Below are 21,956 nucleotides of genomic sequence, written 5' to 3'. Positions count from 1 at the left end.
GGAGAGAGAGCCTTCATGAGTGGAAAGCACCCCATTACCCCCAGCTCCACCTCTTAGAGTCAGCAGGGCTCCCTGCTCATTAGACCGACATCTCCTCCTTAATAAAAAATACATGAATAAATAAATGATAACAGCCATAACTGCTTTCCACTCTTTTCTGTTTCCCCAGCTCCTTCCTTCCAGGCTCAGTCCTGAGGACCCCCCAGGTTTCCTCCCTCCATAAGTGCTGGCCCTCCCTCCCTCCCACTGGCTGTAGGCATCCATCTGCTCAGGAGGGCACAGGAGGGAGGACATGGAGGATACCCCTCTTAGGGATGCTGAACAGACCTCCTGCACCCCTAAACTGCTCTTGGAGGGGTGATGGACAGGAGAAGTCTGGTAAGTGGTCTCCTCTCTCAGCTTTCATGGAGGAGGCAGCAGCAGCTGAGCCTTTAGGGCCAGGGCTGAGGATGGCCCCCAACACATTGGGACCCCAAGTCAGGGATGGGCAAGAAACAGAGATAAGAGAAGGCACTGGAAGGTGGGACAGTTGGAAGATGGTTGCAGGGGAGAACAGGAGCTGGCATTTGCATGGAATGGGAGAGGAGGTCTTGACCCACATTCAAGTAACTAGATAGAAGATTGCCCTTCTTAGAAGGAACAACAAAAGTCACATTTTCTTCTTTCTGGCAGTCCATGTTAATCCCTTTATGTTTGCCCCTCTTCTCCCCACTTTCTGCCTCTGTTGTCTCTCCACTGCCTTCTCTTTCACCATCATCTCCTTCCTTACCTGCATCAGTGTGCCTTGGAGATGTGTGAGTCAGTGTGACCCACTCCTCGAGGTTAAGGGGAAGTAAGACTGTCATGACCTGGTGGTTCAGAACCATGGATAGCATCCTGGCACGGAAAGGTCTTGTCCTAAAACGGAGATCTTGGGCTGCCTATAAGAGAACTGGTGAGATGGAGGTAAGGAAGAGGTGGTGGGGAAAGGTATGAACATAGGTGAGGGTCACCTGGTCCCCTTATGGTGAGTGACTCCGACCTGGGACTTAGAATTGTTGCTGTCCTGGACCAAAAGTCCCCACTCCCCCCACCAAGAAGAGGGGGAGGAGCAGGAGCAGCCTGTGCTCTGGGCTGTGCAGTTCTGAATGGAGCACAGCCCTTGCTAGGAAGCTCTGGGAACCTTTGTGTGTAGAGTGCAAAACTAAACAGGTAAGCAGATTACAGTTTGGAGTTTTAAATTATTTTCTTGATAAATTACACAGAACACAAAAATTACCATCTTAACCATTTTTAAGTGTACAGTTTGGTGAAATTAAATACGTTCAGAGTATGCGTTTTCATCAAGAGAATGGAGTGTCCCTGGGGCAGGTGTTAGGGAGGCTATGTGGGGTGTGTGATGTTTGCATGAGAGAAGATGATAGTTACAACCCTACAGGGAAGGGGGTGCCCAAGGGCAGAAGAAGTAGGAGCTAGGGTCCAGGGTCCTGTTGGACCAGTTCATCCTTGCAGGGTGGGAGTGGGGGTTCAGGCAGAGACTTACCCTGGCTCCAGCTCAGGACTAATAGGACCCAAGAGCCTCCTCTTTCCTTCAGCACTCCCTCTGGATGGAGCCAGAAGCCAGATTTTGGGAGCAGTCCAGATGTTCAAGGGAGATTCAGGGAAGTGGAGCAGATGGGCCCTGGGATTCCTGTGGGGGCTAGGGGGGTAGGGAGGGCAGCAGCTGGAGGATGTGAGGGGGCGCGTGCTAGAGCCAAGGATGGCTCCAATGTGTGTGGGAGCATGTGCCCCAGGCTGTGCCTAGAACGTGGGACTTAGGTAGAGAGTAGGCTAGGTCAGGTGGCCCTTGGTGCTTTCCATGTGCTGGCTACTAAGATCTGTCCTAAGCTGCTGCTAGCTGTGGCAAGGCCTGGGGCGTGTACTGTGTCTGCCACGTGCTATGCCAGGATATGGAATTGAGCAAGAAAGACCTTGCTGCTGTCCTTGAAGAGCTCAGCCTATCCCCCAATGCCTTTGGCTTGGACGCAGGGGACCCATCCCTCCTCCCTGAGTCCAGAGTGGCCATTCCTCATGGACTGGAGGAGGGATGTCTCATACAAAGGCTTGAGTGAGATGGCCTAAGTGGTCCCCTCACTTTTACGCCAGGAGCCCGCAGCTCATCTTCCCGTCCAGACCTCAGTCTCTGGCCACGTCATCTGCTGGTCCTGCAGCTTCTGTGGCCCTTGGGAAGATGTGGAGCAAGGCAAAAGGCAGGAATCCAGAACTGGGGCCTGCTCCTGCCTGCCCACGGACTCGAGAGCTCACGGCTCTTATTACCCACCTCTGCCTTGCTGCATCTGGCTATGATCCTCTCACTATCCCTACACTAGCCTGGGAGAATAGTCACGAGCCCCATGGGTAGATGAGCACAGCAAGGCGCAGAGAAGTAAAACCACCTGCGGAAGGCACACCTTTCCCATCGAGCCAGGATTGGCACCTACATCTGCATGACTCTGTTTCTACAATTCCTCCTCTAGGAAGAACGGCTGGCTCTGCATTCCAGCTAGTTGTGTAGCCCTGGACAAGCATGTGCCTTTTCCTCGCTAGACCTCTGTGTCTTCATTTATAAACTGAAAAGATCTGAATAGAATCATCTTGAAGAGCCTGTCCCATTCTGTAATCCTGTGACGTCACCCTCAGCACTGGGAAAGGGGGCACTGGGGACAGACTGGGTACTCATGGTACTCTAGCTGAGGGCAAGACAGAGCCCCCCACACCCTCCAGACCCTTGGGTCAGCCCAGGATATGCCACGATGCTCTGCAGGGTGGGCTCCTCTGCAGGCTACACTGGTGGAGCTGGGGTGGAGTCTGTGGGCAGCGAGTCCCTGAGTCCCCTCTGCCTGTAGAGGTGGTAGAGCAGAGGGAGGCCTGGGGCAGAGAGCAGGGCTGGCTGGGCAGGCCAGAGCCAGGCGGGCAGAGCAGAACGAGGCTCAAAGCTCCAGGGCTTTACAAATGGATTTTGCTGAAATGGAAATTTCCATCCATCCCTGAAATGAGCCTGGCAGCGAGGCCAGGTCTGTCGGGGCTGCAGCAGCTGGGGACGCCGACAGGGACAAGAGCCAAACTCTTGAAGCCCCTCGGATCCAAGCAGCCCTCCCCTTACCACCCACACCCACTTCCCTCCCCAGGTCAGGCCCTCCGGAGGACCTCACACCGTTCATGCCCTTCTCACTTTCCCCCTCAACCACCTCACACCTGACACTCCCCCCAACCTCCCACTGGTCCTCGCCTACATTTTCACCCCTCCTGCCCCTCACACCTCCCGCCCCCCACCTCACACGCCTGCACACACCTGACACTCTCTCCACCTCCTGCTTATCCTCACACTGCCCTCTCATCCAGACCTCCTCATCCCCTCTCACACCTCAGCACTGCCACACTCCCTGCACACACCGTCTCTCACACACACCTGACACGGCCCTCCCCTCCTGTTCCCCTCCTCGCGTGTCACCCCTCCCTGGCTCACCTCTACACTGTTCACACACTTTCCCCCCACTTCTCATCCCCTTATCCACTTTCTGGAACCCCCTCCTGCTCTGGACAGACACTCCCTCACCCCCCACCTCCACCAGCCACACCCGTGACCTGTCCCTAGCCCCCCTTCTCTCCTCAGCACAGCCCTCTATCAATGGCCATTAGGGTCAAATATCTCCTCGTGAGGAGCTGGGCTTTCAAGTCAGACTCCTAACTCACCCACCCTGCCTGGGTGAGCCAGCATCTTACCTCATTTCTCTGAGATTCTGTTTCCTTATCCATGAGATGGGGTCGACAGCTTCCCTCACCTCTTGGGCCTGCTGTGCCCACTGAGTGTTTGCAAAGTCCTTCCCTCGTGTGCAGGGAGTGGGGAGCGCGCCATAGGAGTGTTGATCTGCTTGTCATTTTTGTGATTAATTGATATCTTGTGCCGGGCCCATTGCTGGATGGTGCTGGGTGGGATGGTGTGGGTCGAGTATGTGCGAGAACTCAAGAACTGGTGAAAGTACCAGAAATATTGGCGAGGGGTGGGGAGGGGAGGAGTCAGGGATGAACATGATCAAGCAGGCCCATGGGGTGGGGGGGGAGGATGCAGAGGAAGGGGATCAGCGCTAACTAGGCTACTAGGCAGCAGCCAGCTCTAAAGATGCTGCCCATGGGCGGGATTCCCCCCTCCCCAGGTTCACCCCAGACAGAGGGACCTGAGACAGTCCGAGGGACCTGGACATCCTTTCCTCCCCAGGCCTCTGCTGGTCACAGCCACTGGGAGGCAACTCTAGTCCCTGGACAAAGGGGTGTGGAGGGGGGGAGGGAGAAGGGATGCTGCCTTCTCATCACTCGAAAAGCTTTCATAGGAGCTGCAGGGCAAGATGACAGGGGACTGGCTGGGATGGAGAAGGTCCATGGAGGGGCATCACTGACTCCCTGCTGGGGGGGTGGGGAGAGTAGGGAAAATGTCAATGGAAGGGGACACAGTGTAGAAGCCAAACGTGGGAGCAGGAGACACATGGGGTTTGACCTGCTGGGATTCCTCTGGGGGACTTCTTGTTCCAGGTGCTCAAGGCCTGGCAGGGGATGGGGGTCTGGCCTGGCCCCTGAGGGATCTGTGATGCCAGGAGGATTTGGGACACCCACCACCATGAGGAATGGGCACTTTCTGCTCAGTGGTGAGGCTGGGGCAGGATTGAGTGGGGAAGGCCATGGAGCTGAACAAATGGGGATCACGGTCAGAGAGCTGGCCACAGGAGCCAGTGTGGAGTGGGAAGGTGAGTGAGAGGAGTCTGGCCGGAGGTGGGGGTCCAGAAGCATGTAGAGGCATGTGTACAGGGACTTTAACCCCTCCCCCTGTGCAGGGTCCCTGGAGCAGTCACATGCCCTCATCCCCTAATTATGTATCGCTTCAGTTCAGTTCAGTTCAGTCGCTCAGTTGTGTCTGACTCTTTGCAACCCCATGAATCACAGCACGCCAGGCTTCCCTGTCCATCACCAACTCCCGGAGTTCACTCAAACTCATGTCCATTGAGTCCGTGATGCCATCCAGCCATCTCATCCTCTGTCGTCCCCTTCTCCTCCTGCCCCCAATCCCTCCCAGCATCAGAGTCTTTACCAATGAGTCAACTCTTCGCATGAGGTGGCCAAAGTACTGGAGTTTCAGCTTTAGCATCATTCCTTATTGCTTAGTACTATGAACTAAACAGAGCTCTGAGTTGCTCCAGGCTTCTTTCTGCCCTAGTCTCAAGGGCTGGGCACCAGGCTCAGGGCCTGGGCTGAGCCGGGCCACTGGGTGGAGAGAAACAAGCAGAGGGTGAGGGCAGAGGTGTGGGCGAAGGAGACATAGGGGCAGTCACGAGGGTTCAGTGCGATGAGAAGTGACCTGGAGGGGTATGGGGCCTGGAGGCAGGAGGAAAGACAGGGAGATGGAGCTTCCCCAGGGTGGGGAGAGGGACAGGACAAGGAGCCTGGACGCGGGGAGCTGAGGAAAGGTGGAGAGTTGTCAAGACCAGAGAGGGTGCAAGGGGCCAGGCTGCCTGTGGCTCCAGTAGGGCAGCCGGTGTCTCCACCAGGGGGCGCTGCCTGTGAGCAAGGCGCGCGCGCACCGGGCTCAGCACTTGAGGGCTTGTTCCTCTGAAACTGGGTCTGCGTTGCTGTCGTGAACACCCAGCGCTGCGGGGGAGGGTAGGAAGCACGGGGATTGAATTACCTTTCAAGTCTAAAGCCTAGATTCCTCCAGGCCTGGCAGGTGGGCGTGTGCACACATTCCGGAGAGCACTGTGGTGCTGGCTGTCACTAGAGATCCACAGGCTCGCTCCAGCTCTGTTCAGTGACAGTTTCCTTTCTACAGAAGAGAGAGGGGCTGTGACCCTGGGGCCAGCAGAGTCAAGGGATGTGGGAGACAGCTGACTTGGCCCCAGGCTGCAGCCCCTCAGACTCTACCAGGTTCTAGTCATTCGTGACCTTGGCACCTGACTTAACCTCCCTGGCTTCTACATCTGAAAAGAAGATAATGTTAACAGCACCATGAGCCAGGCTATGTGCCAGACACTGTGTTAAGCATTTTAGTTCTTTAGGCCCTCACGGAGCCCTGTAAGGTAGGGCTCCCATTTTACAGATGAGGAAACAGAGGCTAGGAGAGGCTAAGTGATTTTCCTAAAGTCACAGAGCTTGTAAGAAACAAAGCTGGGACTCTGTCTGACCGCATAGCCTTACCCTGAATGATGTATGGTATCCATATGTCAGGGCTGCTGTGAGGAATAAGTGAGATAATGCACGTCAAGAAGTATGGTAGCCCAGTGCCTGGAACAGTGAGTGCTGAAGAAATATTAATAGTAAATGTTATTGTTAGTATTTATTCACCTGCACAGGTGCTCAGAGGTTTCATTTCATGCTCCTCAGGTGGCAGGGGGCTCCGGAGAGGATGGAGAAGTGCTCTGTGGGGATGGGGTCTGGGAAGGCAGCTGCAGGGAGGCTGTAGGGGGAGAGGGCAGGCAGGCCAGGCCGTGGTGGGAAGTGGGAGTTGGCATCAAAAAGCAGGGGAGGGCAGTGCAAGCGGAGTACAGGAAACGGAAGTAAGTGACTATGTATTTAAGATTTTGCTCCGGTGATGGTCTCATTGGCCAGACATCTGGTTTTCACAGGCATCCCTGGGGAATAGAAGTCAGACAGCATTAGTTCAGCAGCTCTCACACCATTTATCCTGGGCTCACTGGCACTAGATGGATCTCAGGGGCTCAGGTCACTGTCCTGCAGAATAGGGCCAGAGAGTAGCAGGTCTGCCCCTGGAGCTCCCTGGGAAGGGTGTAGGAGTCCCTTCTGGTTATGGCCACTCCCCTCTCACCTGCTCAGAACTATATGCAAGGGTGGCTTGCCTCCTCCACACCCTCTACCTCCCCATCCTGACCTTCCCTCCTAGGTACAAGGGCATGATATTATAAGGAACTGAAGAGGACATTGAGTAGACCTCCCCCATGCCTCTCCCCTCCATAGCTACCTGGAGAAGAAAGCCAATGGAGGGTGGCTCACCTGGCGGCTGCCTGGGGCATCCATCTCTAAGGGGCGCTAAAGCTTCACTGGTCACAATGAGAACAAGCCTGGGGTGGGGGTGGTGGTGGCAGAAACACTTTGACAAGCTGTTGGGCACTGGGGTGAGATCCCCACAGGGTGTCAAGCTACAATTATTCATTAAACTCCTTTTGTAGGAGGGGGTCCTGGAGAACTGAAGGGTTTCTGTGCAGCTTGGAGGGACTGGCGAGGTTAGGGCCAAAGCTGAATTCAGACTGACAGAAGAGAGGCTAAGGGCTGCAGTGAGGTGGAGGTGTGGGACGAAGGGGGCTTCCTGCCCAGTCCCTGCACAGCTTCTCCTCCAAATAAATATTGAACAAATATTGAGAGAGTGTGGGTTTGAAGAGGCACCGACTTTACTAGTCTGACCTTGGCTTTCTCATTTTCCTATCCAGCCCAGGTGCAAAAGTGGCGTAACAGTGATCCCCTTCCTGTCTTGGGTCGTGACTGCATCTTGTGCGCTGGTTTATTCTTTCATCTGCTCACTCACCAGATATTTCTAAGCATCTACTGTGTGCCAGGCACTGTCCCAGGCACTGGGGCTACAGCAGCTGCTTCCTCTCTTCCACTGCTCTCCGCCCCATGAGCCATGAGAGCCACTGGGATCAAGAACCTTTCGGGTGCCTCGGATGGACTGTCGTGGGAGTGGTCGTGGGAGTGGGGATCAGATGAGGTCTCAGGCTTAGTCTCTGTCTCCAAGAGAACAGCATCTCTTTAGGTGACAAAGAACGATGGGAGAGGTAGCTTCTTTGTGCCTGCCCCCGGCCTAGCACTAGCTTTTCATGCCCTCAGGACTTGGTGTGAGCTTTGTCCAGGGGGATGTGTGTGTGTGTGTGTGTGTGTGTGTGTGTGTTTCTCCCTGAGCAGAGCTCCAGGCTGGGCAGCTGGAGTGGGGTGGGGGTGGCAGAGGGGAACAGCAGGAAATGCCAGGCTCCTCCTTCACCCCCTGCTGTAGACCCCTCCCAGGTCTCTCTGCTGGGTCAGGCTGCCTACAGGAACTGAGCAGCTAAACAGGGGGCTAAGTTGGCCCTGGTTTCTCTCAGTCACCTGAAGTGGTGCGGGTTGGGGAGTTGGCCCTGCGGGAAGGCCAAGAGGCAGGAGGGACCCCAGACTGGAGGCTTGAAAGCCATCCTCCCTGAGAAATGTAAGACGTTCTTACAGCCTTTGCTCCCCTCCCCCGCCACCACCGCCAAGACTTGGCTGCCTGGGTTTCTGGGTGCTACTCCAGTGCTGAAAGGTATGGAGGGGCCCGGGTCATGGCAGCCCTGACCCCTCCTCCCATGGCTTGAGGGAAGCGGGGGAGGAGCCCCTGAAGTCAGGCCCCTGTTCCTTAGACCTCAGTCCTGACCTGGGCCCTTCCCTGGGGTCACAGGCCGAGAGGAATGCTCCCTGAGACTCTGGGGGAAAGCAGCAGGTCCCCCAACAAACCCTGGATCCTGGGCCTGCGGCTGCTGCAGCGGAGGGAGACTGGGAGGCAGGGGTGTCATGGGGGAAGTTGGGGGCTGGGCCTCCCGTGCCAGGAAATGGGGAGCTGTGTCTGCATATGCTTCCCCCCCCAACACTGTCTGACAGAACTAGCTGCGTCCTTGCCGTCTCTATTTTTAGTCAGAACTGGAAGGAAGGGAAGTTCGGGGGCCAAGCCACCAGCCCCAGCTCCTGCTGGCAGCACCCACAGCACGTGGTGCGGGGGCGCCTGGGAGCCCCGAGTCCCAGCTCCTCGGGGAGGCAGGACAGTGCTCCCTCCCACCTGTGGCACAGGCTTGAGAACTGAGGGATGAGACAAGGGACCAGATCGCTCTGTATTGGGGCTGGGAGGGGGGTTGTTGCCTCCTTTCCGGGGCTGAGCACGTGGTCTGCACTAGGTTTGGGGCACAGAGCGAGAAGGTGGAAAAGAAGAAAGACCCAGTTTGGTCTCCTGAAATAGGACTTAGGTCACACTGAGGTGCTTCCTTTTGTGGGCTCTTCGAATGGGGCCCTTGCTTCCTCCCTCAAAGTTTAAACATCTTGACTCTATCAGAAGCCGGTTGGGGCTGGCTCTTCCTCAGGAGGGGAACTTGCATGAGGTGTGAGTTCATAGATTTCCGCTAACCTAAGAGCACAAAGGGAGAGCAGAGGGGGAGGTTTTTCAGTCTCCACCTCCCCAGCAGAAAGACTCCCTGGATGAAACCCCACAGCTGCTAAGGCCGTTACCTGTGCACCAGGGAAAGGCAGTTCAAGTGGCAATAAAGTGTAGGTATTTGGACCTGGGTTCGAGTTCTGACTCCTCCACCTACCAACTGTGTGATATTGAGAAAGCGGCTAAACCTCTCTGAATCTGTTTTCCCCTCTGTAAAGTAGGGATAATCATAGTACCTTCTCTGTAGAATTATCTCATATTGAGGTAATATGAGAAAATGTATATGCAAGTGTTCAACTATTAATATTATTGATGAAAATGTAAAAGAAGAGCCCAAAATCTTCTCGACAGTCACTGCAGATGGTGACTGCAGCCATGAAATTAAAAGACGTTTGCTGCTTGGAAGAAAAGCTATGACCAACCTACAGAGCATACTAAAGGGCAGAGACATTACTTTGCCAACAAAGGTCCATCTAGTCAAAGCTATGGTTTTTCCAGTAGTCATGTATGGATGTGAGAGCTGGACTATAAAGAAAGCCGAGCAAAGAATTGATGCTTTTGAACTCTGGTGTTGGAGATGACTCTTGAGAGTCCCTTGAACTGCAAGGAGATCCAACCAGTCAATCCTAAAGGAAATCAGTCCTGAATATTTATTAGAAGGACTGATGCTGAAGCTGAAGCTCCAATACTTTGGCCACCTGATGTGAAGAACTGACTTACTGGAAAAGACCCTGATGCTGGGAAAGATTGAAGACAGGAGGAGAAGGGGATAGATAGAGAATGAGATGGTTGGATAGCCTCATCGACTTGGTGGACATGAGTCCAAGTAAGCTCCGGGAGTTGATGGACTGGGAAGCCTGGTGTGCTGCAGTCCATGGGGTCACAAAGAATCGGACATGACTGAGTGACTGAACTGAACTCAAAACAAGAGCCCAGTTCTGGGCCTGAACCCCACTATGTGGCTGGTCTCAGGCTCACATTTGCAGAGATTTCCTCTCAGATTATACTGACTTTGCTCACACCGTCACTGTCCCCTACAGCCCTAAACCTCTCATTCCCAGGCAAAAAGCAGAAGTGTAGCCCACCCTTTAGTTGCAGAGCTGGAAAAGCTGTTTCCTCCAGTCATGCTGCAGTTCCAAGGGCTCCCCAACCCCATCATCCCACCCTTACCCCAAGCCCACTCTGGCTACACACACAGAATCTGGGTGGAGGAATGGCTTAGGCACCTTGTCAAAGGTGGGGTGGGGGAGAGAAGGTTGCAGGGCATCTCAGACAAACCTATCAATGGGGAGAAGGCAGAAATGAAAGAGTGAAAACTTGCCCCACAAATACATTTTGTAAGAGTTTCTGCAGGTGGTAAAAACTTTGGAGGAACAGCTGTGTGTGGAATACAGATAAGCTTCAGGGATCTGAACCTCCTGAAAGTGTGTTCCAATAGGAAACGCAGAGCCTTCAGCAGATTTTCCAAAAGACCTAGGACCCCAGGTGCGTGAGGAATCACTATGGACTCTGGTCCAGAAGTCAGGAGACCTGGACATCTGTCTGCCTTTCATTCCTGGAGCCGAGACCTTCCTCCTCAATTTCCCCACTTGCTCCACAAGGGGTTAACTAGCTGAGGTCTCTGGTCCAGTGGGGCATTCCAGGGCTCTGTAAAGTCTGGTGAACAGTGACAGAATAACCAGAACCAGGCCTGGGAGACAGGCTCCCAGGAAAGTGGAAGGGGACCCCTCTCCTACCCTTTCCCAGGAGCCGACTTGGTCCATCAGCCAACATGTCAGCCAGCCAGCCGACAGAAACTGAGCTGCATCCCTCCACCAACCCAGGAGGCTGTTGCCATGGCAACTTCATATTTATCCACTTTAGCTCCTAATTAAGGGGAAAAGCATATAACATATTGGATGTCAAGGAGGCTTTGTGAGCCTCAATTTAGCGGCCGTGCCTGTATGTCAAACTCAAGCGTGATTGCTGTTAATCACCTTCCAAATTACCTAGACAGGTCACAAAGGGAAAGGTCCCCAGCAGTGGGGGCAGCTGGGCCCAGGGGAGATGAGGTTTTGAGGGGGCAGAAAGGGAGATCTGTTTGGCATCATGACCTAGGGGGCTGCTGGGTGAATGCTGGCTCCATGGGTGTCCGATTATAAACTGTCTGGGGACATGGCTAGGTCTGTTCCCACTGACCCTGAGTCAGGGGTCTCCACCCTGGAGACTCACAAATCAAGGCCCTTGGTCTGAAGAGAGGGACTGACCAATTGATGAACCAAGAAGCATGTAAGGACCATCTGGTGGTCTCTGATGTCAGAAGGAAGATTGACAGATGCCCAGGACGGGTAAGTGCAGGCTGACCTGATGTCTGGATGGATGGATGACTGTCACATGGCAGATGGAAGGGCCGATGGGAATCTGCTTAGGAGGAACTGGCTGGATGGCTGGACTCAGCAGTGCATCTGTGATCTCCCAAGGGAATGTCTGGCCTCTCTACCCCAAGGTTAGGCATGCTCTCAGGCGCTAGTTAGAGCAAGCCCGCTGTGGCACTTCTGTCCATTGGAGTTGTGGCCAGAGCCACGTTCTTGGAAGACGCTTCAGCAGGCCCCTGGGGATGTGGGAGGCAGGGAGTAGAGATTAATAGAGCAAGGTTTGGAGTGGGGGCACCAAGGGGAGGATGTCAGCAAAGTGGTTAAGAGCATGAGTTACGGAGTCAGGCAGACCTGGGGTAGAGTCTCAGCTGGGCTACGTACAACTGTGTGATTATGACCAAGTCACTTAACCTCTCTATGCTTTGGTTTTCTCATCTGTCGGGTGGGGAGGCAATTCATACCTTGTAGGGCTTTGCAAGGGTTTAACAAGATGATAAATATAAGGAGCTCAGTGCTGGCACATGGTAGACTCACACTGGAGGGAATGGCAACCCACTCCAGTATTCTTGCCTAGAGAATCCCAGGGACAGAGGAGTCTGGTGGGCTGCCGTCTATGGGGTCGCACAGGGTCGGACACGACTGAAGCAACTTAGCAGCAGCAAGAGACAGGCCTGGAGAGGAGGGGCAGGAACATGGTGTCCAAGGGCTGGGCCTGGAAGCAGATAAAGGAGCCCTTCCCTTCCATCCCCTTTTGGTCAAGAAAGGGACCCTGATGAAGGTAGGCGACAGGCTAGGGGCTGAGCAAGGGTGTGGGGACTGTTGGATCCCACTGGGTCTGTGAGGGATGTTTTTCAGCCACAGAGGAGGGGACAGGTGGGCAACAGGGAAGGAGACCCTTGTCCTCAAAGTCTGGATGTTACCTAAGGGCCAGAAGGGCCCTGAGTGCAGCCTGAACCTGGAGGTCATTAGAACTGCGCAGGATGAGTCTACAAGACCTGCCTGGGCTCCCCCCAGAACTCTTGGCTGAGAATCTCAGAGGTGGAGCCTGGGAAGCTGGTTTTACAACACTCCCAGGAGAGTGTGAGGATCAGCCAGGTGGACTTACTGGTCAAAACCAGACACCACTGTGGGTCAGAGCTGGGAAGAACTGGAAGAATAGGTGGACAAGCCCTCCCCCATCACCATCAGGGTTCTGCATAAAAATTGTGTTCAAGAAGAAAACATTCTACAGCTGTTTTGAAAAACATCTATTATGGTAATAATAATAATTACAGCAAACATTTATTGATTGTTTACCATGAGCCAGGCACTATGCTGAGTACTTCACGCGGGTTATCTCCTTTAATCTTCTCAACGGCTGTTGAGGTAGGTCATCTCATTCATACATGCGGATGAGGACACTAAGTTTCTGAGAGGCTGTCCAAGGTCACAGAGTTTGTTAGTGGTGGATTCAGGATTCAGTCCTGGGTGGTCTGAATCCATGCCTGGGATACCTTCTTATTCCACAGTTGAAAAACAGGAAGGCCAGAGAGGTGAAGTAACTCTCCCAAGGTCACACAGCAAATTCAAGACAGAGGAGGGATTAGAACCCAGACGATCTTCTCTTCCTTCAGCTCTCCATCCACACCCTCAGACACATCTTGCAGGGAAAAGTTAAGGACAGGCTGGCCTGGCGGATGATCTCCGCTTTGTCCCCCTCTCCAGGCAGAGTCCCAGAAATAGCAGGTGGAGTGGAAGGGGGCTGGAAGGTTCCTGACTTGAAGGAGGAGACTCTCGGGACATGGTGACCACAGCCAGGGCACCCTTCCTGGCCTGGTAGGAGGAGCTGCCGTGGCCTGGTTTCTGCAGATGTGGCTGCAGGCGTCCTGCTGAATGGAAGGCTATTAAGGGAAAATGCTTTGCAAGGAGCTGAGCAGCTGGGAGGGGAGATGGTCAGAGCCCTGAATGGGGGGCTTTGTCCCCTCAGTTAACTGGCCGGCTCTGGCTCCCGGGGTCTGTGTCTGGGGGAGTGGCTAGTGGAGAGACCAAGGGAACTGACTGCCCAGAAGGCTCCACCCCCTCTCCTGTCCTCCTGTGCTTGGTCCTCTCCCCAGCACTGTCCTACCTCCAGGCTGGCCTAGTGGTTCAGAACAGGCTTTGGGGACTGATAGCAGGGCCACATTCATTTTACTGAAAATCTTTGTGCCTCAGTTTCCTTGTTCATAAAATAGAACTAGTAAGAGTATCTTGTAATGTTAGGAAAATTGAACAAGAAAGTGGGGTGAATGTTTTGGTCACGCTGGCTCTTGCAGATCTCTCTAATTGATGAGTCCCTCCTCCTGATTTCTGTCCATCCCAGGCCCTCCCAGGTATGGGACGCCTCTTGTGGGTCCCACCTGACCTTCTCCCCCACCCACCAACCAGGCAGGGGCTCAGGAAGAGCTCCAGGTGGAAACGAGGCCGTATGCAGAGAGAAGGGAAAGCGTTAAGCCTTGTCCAGTCTCCAGAGGAAAAGCTTTGAAGACAGAAAGCAAACTCCAGCCTGTGTGATGAGCCATTATTGCCGACATCTCTATTTCCACCCTGGACACTCCTGAAGCCCTAAATCTGCCTTTTCTCTCACACCCAGGCCTTTGCTGGGGCCGTTTCCTCCACTCAGAACTCTCTCTCTCCCCTTTCCCTGGCTGCCTCTTATCTGGTCCTCCCCATCGTAACTTAGACCATCTCGCCTCCCTTCCCATAGGCCAGGGTCCTCCTGTGTGCCCCCATGCTTGTACTGACAAGCCCCTGCCCCTCTAGACTACAAGCTCTGTGAGGTTAATGACCTCGACATGTTTACTTATCTACCAAACCATAGCACGAGGCCTGCCCAGGATAGTGAAGTAAAGTCGCTCAGTCGTGTCCGACTCTGTGACCCCATGGACTGTAGCCTACCAGACTCCTCTGTCCATGGGATTTTCCAGGCCATAGTCCTGGAGTGGATTGCCATTTCCTTCTCCAGGGGATCTTCCCAACCCAGGGATCGAACCCGGGTCTCCTGCATTGTAGACAGACACTTTACTGTCTGAGCCACCAGGGAAGCCGCCCAGGATAGTCAGTCTACAAATATTTGTTAGATGAAGGTGTAAATGAGCAAATGAATGAATAACTTGATTCCCTGGCCCAGCCTTGGCGAGGGGGAATGGAGAATGTTTGATGAGACGAAGAGAAAGGGGAGTGGGTGCTTCAGACAGGACTGTAAACAGTAACGAACATTCTCTACCCAGGAGAAGGACTCAAGCCATCCTCCTCTCTTGGGACTTGGTCCTAAAGTTAGGCCACCACTGTCTGTAGCCATATCATCAGCAGAGCTAGTGTTTATTGAGGACCTACTATGTGTCAGCTATTCTTGACACCACACACACACACACACACACACACACACACAAACTTTTTGTTTGTTGCCTCACTGAATTTTTAAAGCAGCTCTATGAGACAGGTCCCATAAGTACCTGCATTTTACAAAACAGAAAACTGAGGTTCAAATAAGTGAAGAAACCCTGCCCGAGGTCACACAGCTAGCAAATGGTGGAGCTGAAAGTGTGAACTCCCAGGCACATCTGTTTGTTCCTAGAGCTGGAGTTCTTAACCACTGGGCTATCTTGTCTCTCTGGAGGATGGAGTGGAAGTCATCATCCCATCTCCCAGGAAGTGGAAGTTGCTGGGAAACAAAGCTGGAGAAAGTTCAGATCAAATATTTAGTTCATGTTTGGTGAGCAACTGCGGTACATCGGCCCAGCAGGAAGTGCAGAGTTGGCAGCCAGCCTGGCCACCAGCTCCCCATCTGAGCAGACAGACAGACAGACCCCAGGAAGAGGGGCGGGTGATGACAGCGGGCTGGGGGGGGGGTGTGCCAGCCCATGCGGTGGTGATGGCTGGCATTTGTTACCGGGTGGCTCGAGGGTGGACGGTGGTGGGCCCCAGGAACAGGGCACGGGTACATGGAGTTGTTCTTAGAGGGGCTGTTTGGAAGGCTTTGCACATTGAAGGCTTAATCACTCAGCTTTTGCCAAGCTCAGACTGTGGCTCCTTGGCACTCAAGCCACTAAGAGGGATGTCTTTTCTGCCCATCCCCAGAGAGGAAGTTTTCCTGCTTCTTAGGGCTCAGCCGAACATCTAACTTGCTCATTCTCTCCCAGTGGCTGCAGGATTCCAAGCTTTCAGAGTGCCCTTCTCTCGTGACAGTTGTGGGATGGAAATGCCATCCTTTTAGCAGAGTGCAGAGCCCCTCGGTCTGTTGGAGACCCTGAGGGCTGCCCTCCCTGATTGTGCAGCTGGCTGGAAGCAGGCGACCCATTAGGCTCAGTGTTTGGCTGTGTAGAAATTACCCAGTGAGGTGTGAGGAGTGGCAGTGGGGGGGTTGCTCTGCAGTGCCAACCTTGCCGTTCCTCCAGAGAAACATGGCTCCTCAGCTAGGGGTCTGTCATCCCTGCTTAAGTCCTGGTGTCATCGGCCGGTTGCTAAGGAGAGGTCCAGACTCTTGCCCTCAGAGTTGCGACTTTGAGCTTTCTGAGAGGGGCGGCACCGCCCCAAAGTTCCTATAGCTGGTGGGCTCAGCTCTAGGCAGCAGCCCTCTAACCCACATTCAGCCTCACCCAGGTACCATGGGACCAGGCCAGGGGCCAGGCATAAAGCCAGCAAGAGAGACTGGCATCGGCTGCAGTTAGGAAGGCATCTTGAACTGGAGAAAGGGTCAGGGCAGGTAAGACACAAGGACTGGACAGGAAGCTGGGGGTGGACTCCCATCTGAATGGGTACTAGAGGAAGGATGCAGCTGTGGGGCAGGCATGGAGTTAAGGCAGGTTGATATGACAGATAGGTTGGGGTTGGAGTTGGAAATGGGTTGAGGATTATTATTGCTATTCAGGTAAGAACTGGGGGTGGACTTTGGCTTGATTTTGGTATCGGGGTGGGATCGGGAGTGAAGTTATAGTTGGGGTGAGCTGGGGTTGGAGATGAGGTGAAGTCGTGGCTGAAGTGTAGTTTTGACATTGGTGTGAGTCAGAACTGGGGTCAGAGTGGAAGGACATTTGGCTCAGAACTAGACCTGGAAGTGACTGGGAAATGGTGGGAAGCGAGTTGACTCTTCACCTGCCTGAGTGTGCACTTTCTGAGAAGGTGGAAAACCCAAAGTTGGCCACTTGGACTGTCTCAAAAGATGGTGGTTTAGTCGGTAAGTCATGTCCAACTCTTTGCGAGCCTATGGACTGTAGCCCGCCAGACTCCTCTGTCCATGGAAATTCCAGGCAAGATTTTTGGAGTGGGTTGCTGTTTCCTTCTCTAGCGGATCTTCTTGACCCAGGAATCGAACCCACATCTCCTGCATTGCAGGTGGATTCTTTACTGCTAGGCCACCAGGGAAGCCCCATCTCAAAAGGTACCTGCCACCAACCATCTGTCTCATCCACTTACCTCCACCTTCCCCTCCTTGCCCTCATCTCCTTCAACTTGCATCTCTTGCTGTTGGCTCAGGCAAGGCTCACGTGTCACCTCCTTCCTGATCACAGCAGATGTGACCAAGACCTGTGCTGTGTTCTCTTCCAGGCAGCTGTTTATTGCAGAGGCCTCCAGTCATTCTGGGTAGGGCTCTGTCAGCTGGGTCCTCATCCTGGGGGTGAGTGGGGACATGAAGCGCTCCCCCAACACTTCTTCCTGGCCCTTGCCAGGGCCCTGACCCCTCTCCTTCTTTCTGCAGAGGCCCCAGCCCCTGCATGCCCCCTCTCATTTCTCAGGGTGACAACCTGACATCCTCTGGCACTCAGTGCTGGGGTCAGGCTTTTAGAGCTGTCATTGGGGAGACCGTGGCCCCTTGCTTACTGGTTCCCTTGCCCCAGTGTCCCTTCATGCAGAAACACGCATCGGGGCATGAAACAGAGGACAACTGTGGCACTGTGATGCCTTTTAAATGCAGGCAATTAGTGGCTAAATAAAATATAGAACAGGCATCTCTGCCTGCTTCTGGCAGGGATTCACTGAACACTGCCTAGGTTAGGGACCCTGGGAATGGATTGCAGGAACGGAAGCTGATGGTACCATGCACCTGGTCTGCAGCCTCTTGCTGGGACATGGTTGAAGAGAACTGGGGCCCATGGACTCCTAATAACTTCTCAGCCTTGGCAGAGGGTTGAGGAGTGCAGGGAAGCTGTGCAGGTCTCTTGTGAGCTGACAGGCAGAGTCCTGCAGAAGAGAGAAAAGCAGAGGAGTGTGGCTTTGGAACATGACACACCTGGATTTGCATGCTGGGCCTGTCATTGACCAGCTGTGTGAACTTGGGCCAATTGCTCCTCTTTTCCAAGCCTCAGTTGCTTTGGCTGTAAAATGGGAATGACCATAGTCATGGCAACCTCTTAGCAATGCTTCTAGATTTATATGAGGTCGTAAGCACTCCATGCCTCTCAATAAAAGAGCCTTCCCAGAAGGTAGTGAAGCTGAGGCCAGAAAGGGGTAGAGACATGGCTGGGAGGTCTTGCATGGATGGGAGGACAGGCCTTGGAAAGGAACTGGGGGCCCAGGGCAAGCCTAGCAGAGCTTGCTCCAGGACCAGGGGATCTTCCTCACTGATGCCCCTCTTGGGCAATCCAGAGAGAAACAGGTGACTATAGACTCTGACCATGAGAGGAAGAACTTAGACTTGGTGACCCTGGGAGGATGTCCCCCATTCTGCCCTCCTCTTCCCTACCCTCTTATTGGGATGCTGTTCATAGATAGGTCTTTCCAGGTGGCAATAGTGGAAAAGAACCTGCCTGCCAATGCAGGAGACTTAAGAGATACTGGTTCAGTCCCTAGGTGGGGAAGATCCCCTGGAGAAGGAAATGGCAGCCCACTCCAGTATCCTTGCCTGGAGAATCCCATGGACAGAGGAGCCTGGTAGGCTACAGTCCACAGGGTCGCAAAGGGTCAGACACAACTGAAGCAACTTAGCACACACATACATAGATAATCACCTTGGGTGATTTATTCTGTGTCCTGAAGCCTCAGTTTCCCCTTTAGAACAGCTTTAACAGCACCGTGCTCCTGGGGCCCAAGGTGCCCTTAACAAGCACACTAGCCTTGCAGACCTCTGGCACCCACTCTCCTTCCCCCATTGGTCTCACCCATACTGCTCCCTTACTGAGCAGGGCCTCCTAGGGGGCCTCTCAGGGGAAGGGATCAGGGACATGGAGCAGCTGGGCAGACGACAGTTGGGGGACAGAAGAGACTGGGCTAATAGCTGGGGTGGCCAGTCATTTGGCTCCTGCTCCCACGTGGACTGCCATCCTAAGCTCCAGCTCAGCCCTTTTCTTTAAATAAAAAGAATGACGTCATCCTCGTGCTTAGCTGCTGAGCTAGAGGGAGGTGATCTGAGATACAGTGGAGGGGAAGCATGAGATGCTGAGGCTGGGGGTGGGGAAGCCAAGGGGCAGATGAAGGACAGGTACCAAGCCCCCTCTGGGGACACACATGTGTGTGTGTCTCCCCTGGAGTCCACCCACGTATGTGTGTTGGAAAACTGCAGAATCACAAAATGTTAGATCAAAGATGGAACTTCATGGTACTGCCAGAAAAGCAGAGGCTCATGGACAATGTGGGGGAATTAGACAGATATAGACTAGACCCTTCGTGTATCTGAGCCTCAGTTTCCTCATCTGTGAAAGGGGGAGGCCTTGCAGCACTTTGTGTGAAAGGATGGGGAGAGATAATGGAAGAAAGGAGGGGTACAGATAAATGGTGTCTATTGTGAATATGATTGGGCAGGAGTGATGCTGACAGCAAGAAAGCGTTGTGCTGGTGTCTCAGGGCTCCCCCGTGACCCTTCCTGTCAGGAGTCTGGGCCTGGGCTCTGCCAGGTCGGGAGTGCAGGTCCCTACTGTCTCCCAGGCTCACCTGTCAACACCTCCTCTCTGGCCTTGTGGGGGTGCCTGGGAACTGCTTCTGCTCTTCCCCTTTGGGGTGACACTCTGGATCCTTCTGTGGAAGTTCTGGGTTCTGTTTTCCCTGAGCATCTGTGAGGTCTCCCCTTGGGGTTAGCTCAGGTTCCTGGCAGCTCCTTCCCCGCTGAGCTCTGACTCCTGGCTGACAGCTCCCAGGCCCTCTCAGGGTCCCTTTCCTCCCCTTCCTCTCCTCTCCTCTCCCTCCCCCACTCTCACAAGTACTTTCCTTTTGCTCATCCTGCTCCCTCTTCTCTGCGTTCCCCCCTCAGGCCCTGTCCCTATTTCTGTCTTTCCCTGCCCCTGTCTCTGATGTCGGAATCTATCCAGTCTGTAACCCTGCCTCTCTAGGCCTGTTTTCCTGTCCCGTCCCATCTCTGATATGAACTCTCTTGCAGTCTCTGTCTACAATCTCTCTTTCTCTCTCACACATTGTATTTTTTCTGCTCCTTAAAAAGTAAGTCCCTGTCTTGAGGGGCCAGGTCCAGGCTGGTTATCCACAAGGAAATGAGCCCCCAGCCCTCCTCCCCCACCCCCTGTGGGGTGCAGCCCTGACTTTCTGTACTTCCTGAGCACGGGTGTGTGTGTGGGCCGAGGGCAGAAGGCCCATCTTGCCTGTCATCTGGAGAGACGTGTGTGCGAAATGTTAGCTCTATGGCTCTGATTCAGCTCCCGGGCGGCTGGCTGCGGAACATGATGACGGAAGAGGGTGATGGGGACCCGGAAAAGGGAGCTGGGAGGAAGATGGATCCCTGAGACTTCTGCAGAGGACCTGGGACCTTCTAGAGAAGACCCTGGTTGTGATAATGGAGGGCCTAGGTGGAGGTTGCACCCCCACTGTATGAAATGATGTGGCCTAGATGGGATAAAAATGAAGAAGTTTCAGTGCAGGGCTGGGGTGGGAGGAGGGGATGCTGGGTGTGATGAAGGAACCCCCGGCTGGGGCCTGAGTGGGGGCAGTGATGGAACATGGGAAAGAGTTCAAGGGATGATAAATGAGGGTGGAGGGGGTACAGGAGGGCTCAGAGGGAAGCATTAAATTAAATAAGAGGCATGGATGTGGTGAAAGTCCATGGGGGCGCCCCCTAGAGCCCTCCATCTGCTTGCCCCTCTCCTGTCTCCCCACAGGCACCTCATGCCTGTCTCTCTCTCCCCTCACTCACTTTGCTGCTTCCAGCACTCACCTCTCAGTTCCTAGGTCTTCTCCTTGCCTCTCCCCTGAAGCCCTTTCTGTTTAGGACATCTTCCCTGTAGATCCTCGAATCTCTAAGGGCTGGTGTGTGGTCCCACAGGTGACAGACTGTATTTCAGGGCTGACCCTGCAGAGAGCTGTCTGTCTGCCTATCTATCTAGTCCAGAAAGAAGAGTTCCAGTTCCCCCTTGCCCTGGTCTGGAGTGGTCAGCAGTTCTCACTTGAGAAGGAGCTGGTGGTGTAGCTCCTAGGCCTGGGGTCTGTGAGCTGGATGTGCTGCTGCTGAGGATTGGAGCAGGGACGGAGTCTCCAGCACAGTCTAGCCAGGACTGCTGGAATCCTAACGTGTGCTCAGGGCCTGTGTATGTCCAGGCCACAGACAGCACATAGAGTCGAGTCAAGGCCAAACTCACCTACTGTTTCCCCGCCCCCACCCCCAGGAATTCCAGCCCATGTCTGTATCCTCAGGGGCCTGGAGGGGGCCCATGACAACCTCCAGTTTGGGCGAGGAGGCCAATTTCAAAATACATCGTGATAACCATAGTAATATTGGCAAAAGCCATCACTCATTTGGAGCTAGTCTGTGGGGAAGCTCTGTACATTTTTAATGCAAATGAAATCCTCATAGCTATGGGGTGGACATTATTTTTACCCCTACTTCCCAGAGAAAGAAACAGGCTCAGAGAGGTTAAGTTACCTGCTTGGCTTTTCCTACCAGGGCCCACTTGCCTCCACAGCTTATGCTCTGAACCCCCTTAGACCCTGAGCAGCCCCCACAGATGACTTCCTGCCTCGGGAGCCTGGGAGGTGTGAGTGATGGAGGGGACCACGGATCACCTACTTTCCAGGGAACCCACTCCTTTGGGGGTGCCATTGTGGGAGGACTCATGGCTCCTCCCTCAGGGCCTGGGAGGCCTGGGACCACCTTCCAGAACCAAAGAAACACCTCCAGTCCTGCATGGGCCTGAAGATCCCCCGCCTCCACTGACACCCCCGGAAAGCCGCTAATTGGTGACACTTGTAGCCAGTGGGGGTGGGGGTGACCTAAATGAGGCTACTGGCTTGGGCTGTGGACGGTGCATGGGCTGGGAGTAGGGGGCTATCCAGGGTCCACTGCTGCCTTATCGGCCCTGCCTTGGGAGCAGCAGGACCTCCTGCTAGGCTGTGGGGTGCAGAGAGACCCTCCCCCACGTCTCTGTGTGGGTGCACTGGGCTGCTGTGTTCCTGTGGCGCCGGTGGGTGCGTGACGATGGCAGCTCCCACCCAGCAGAGCCGTGAACAGAAGGGGCGAGCTGCCGGCAGCTTTAAATAGCTCCTTG

The sequence above is a fragment of the Capra hircus genome, chromosome 7, assembly GCF_001704415.2.
Source record: "Capra hircus breed San Clemente chromosome 7, ASM170441v1, whole genome shotgun sequence".
NCBI classification, from domain to species: Eukaryota; Metazoa; Chordata; class Mammalia; order Artiodactyla; family Bovidae; genus Capra; species Capra hircus.
Note: the sequence above shows the minus strand (reverse complement) of the source record.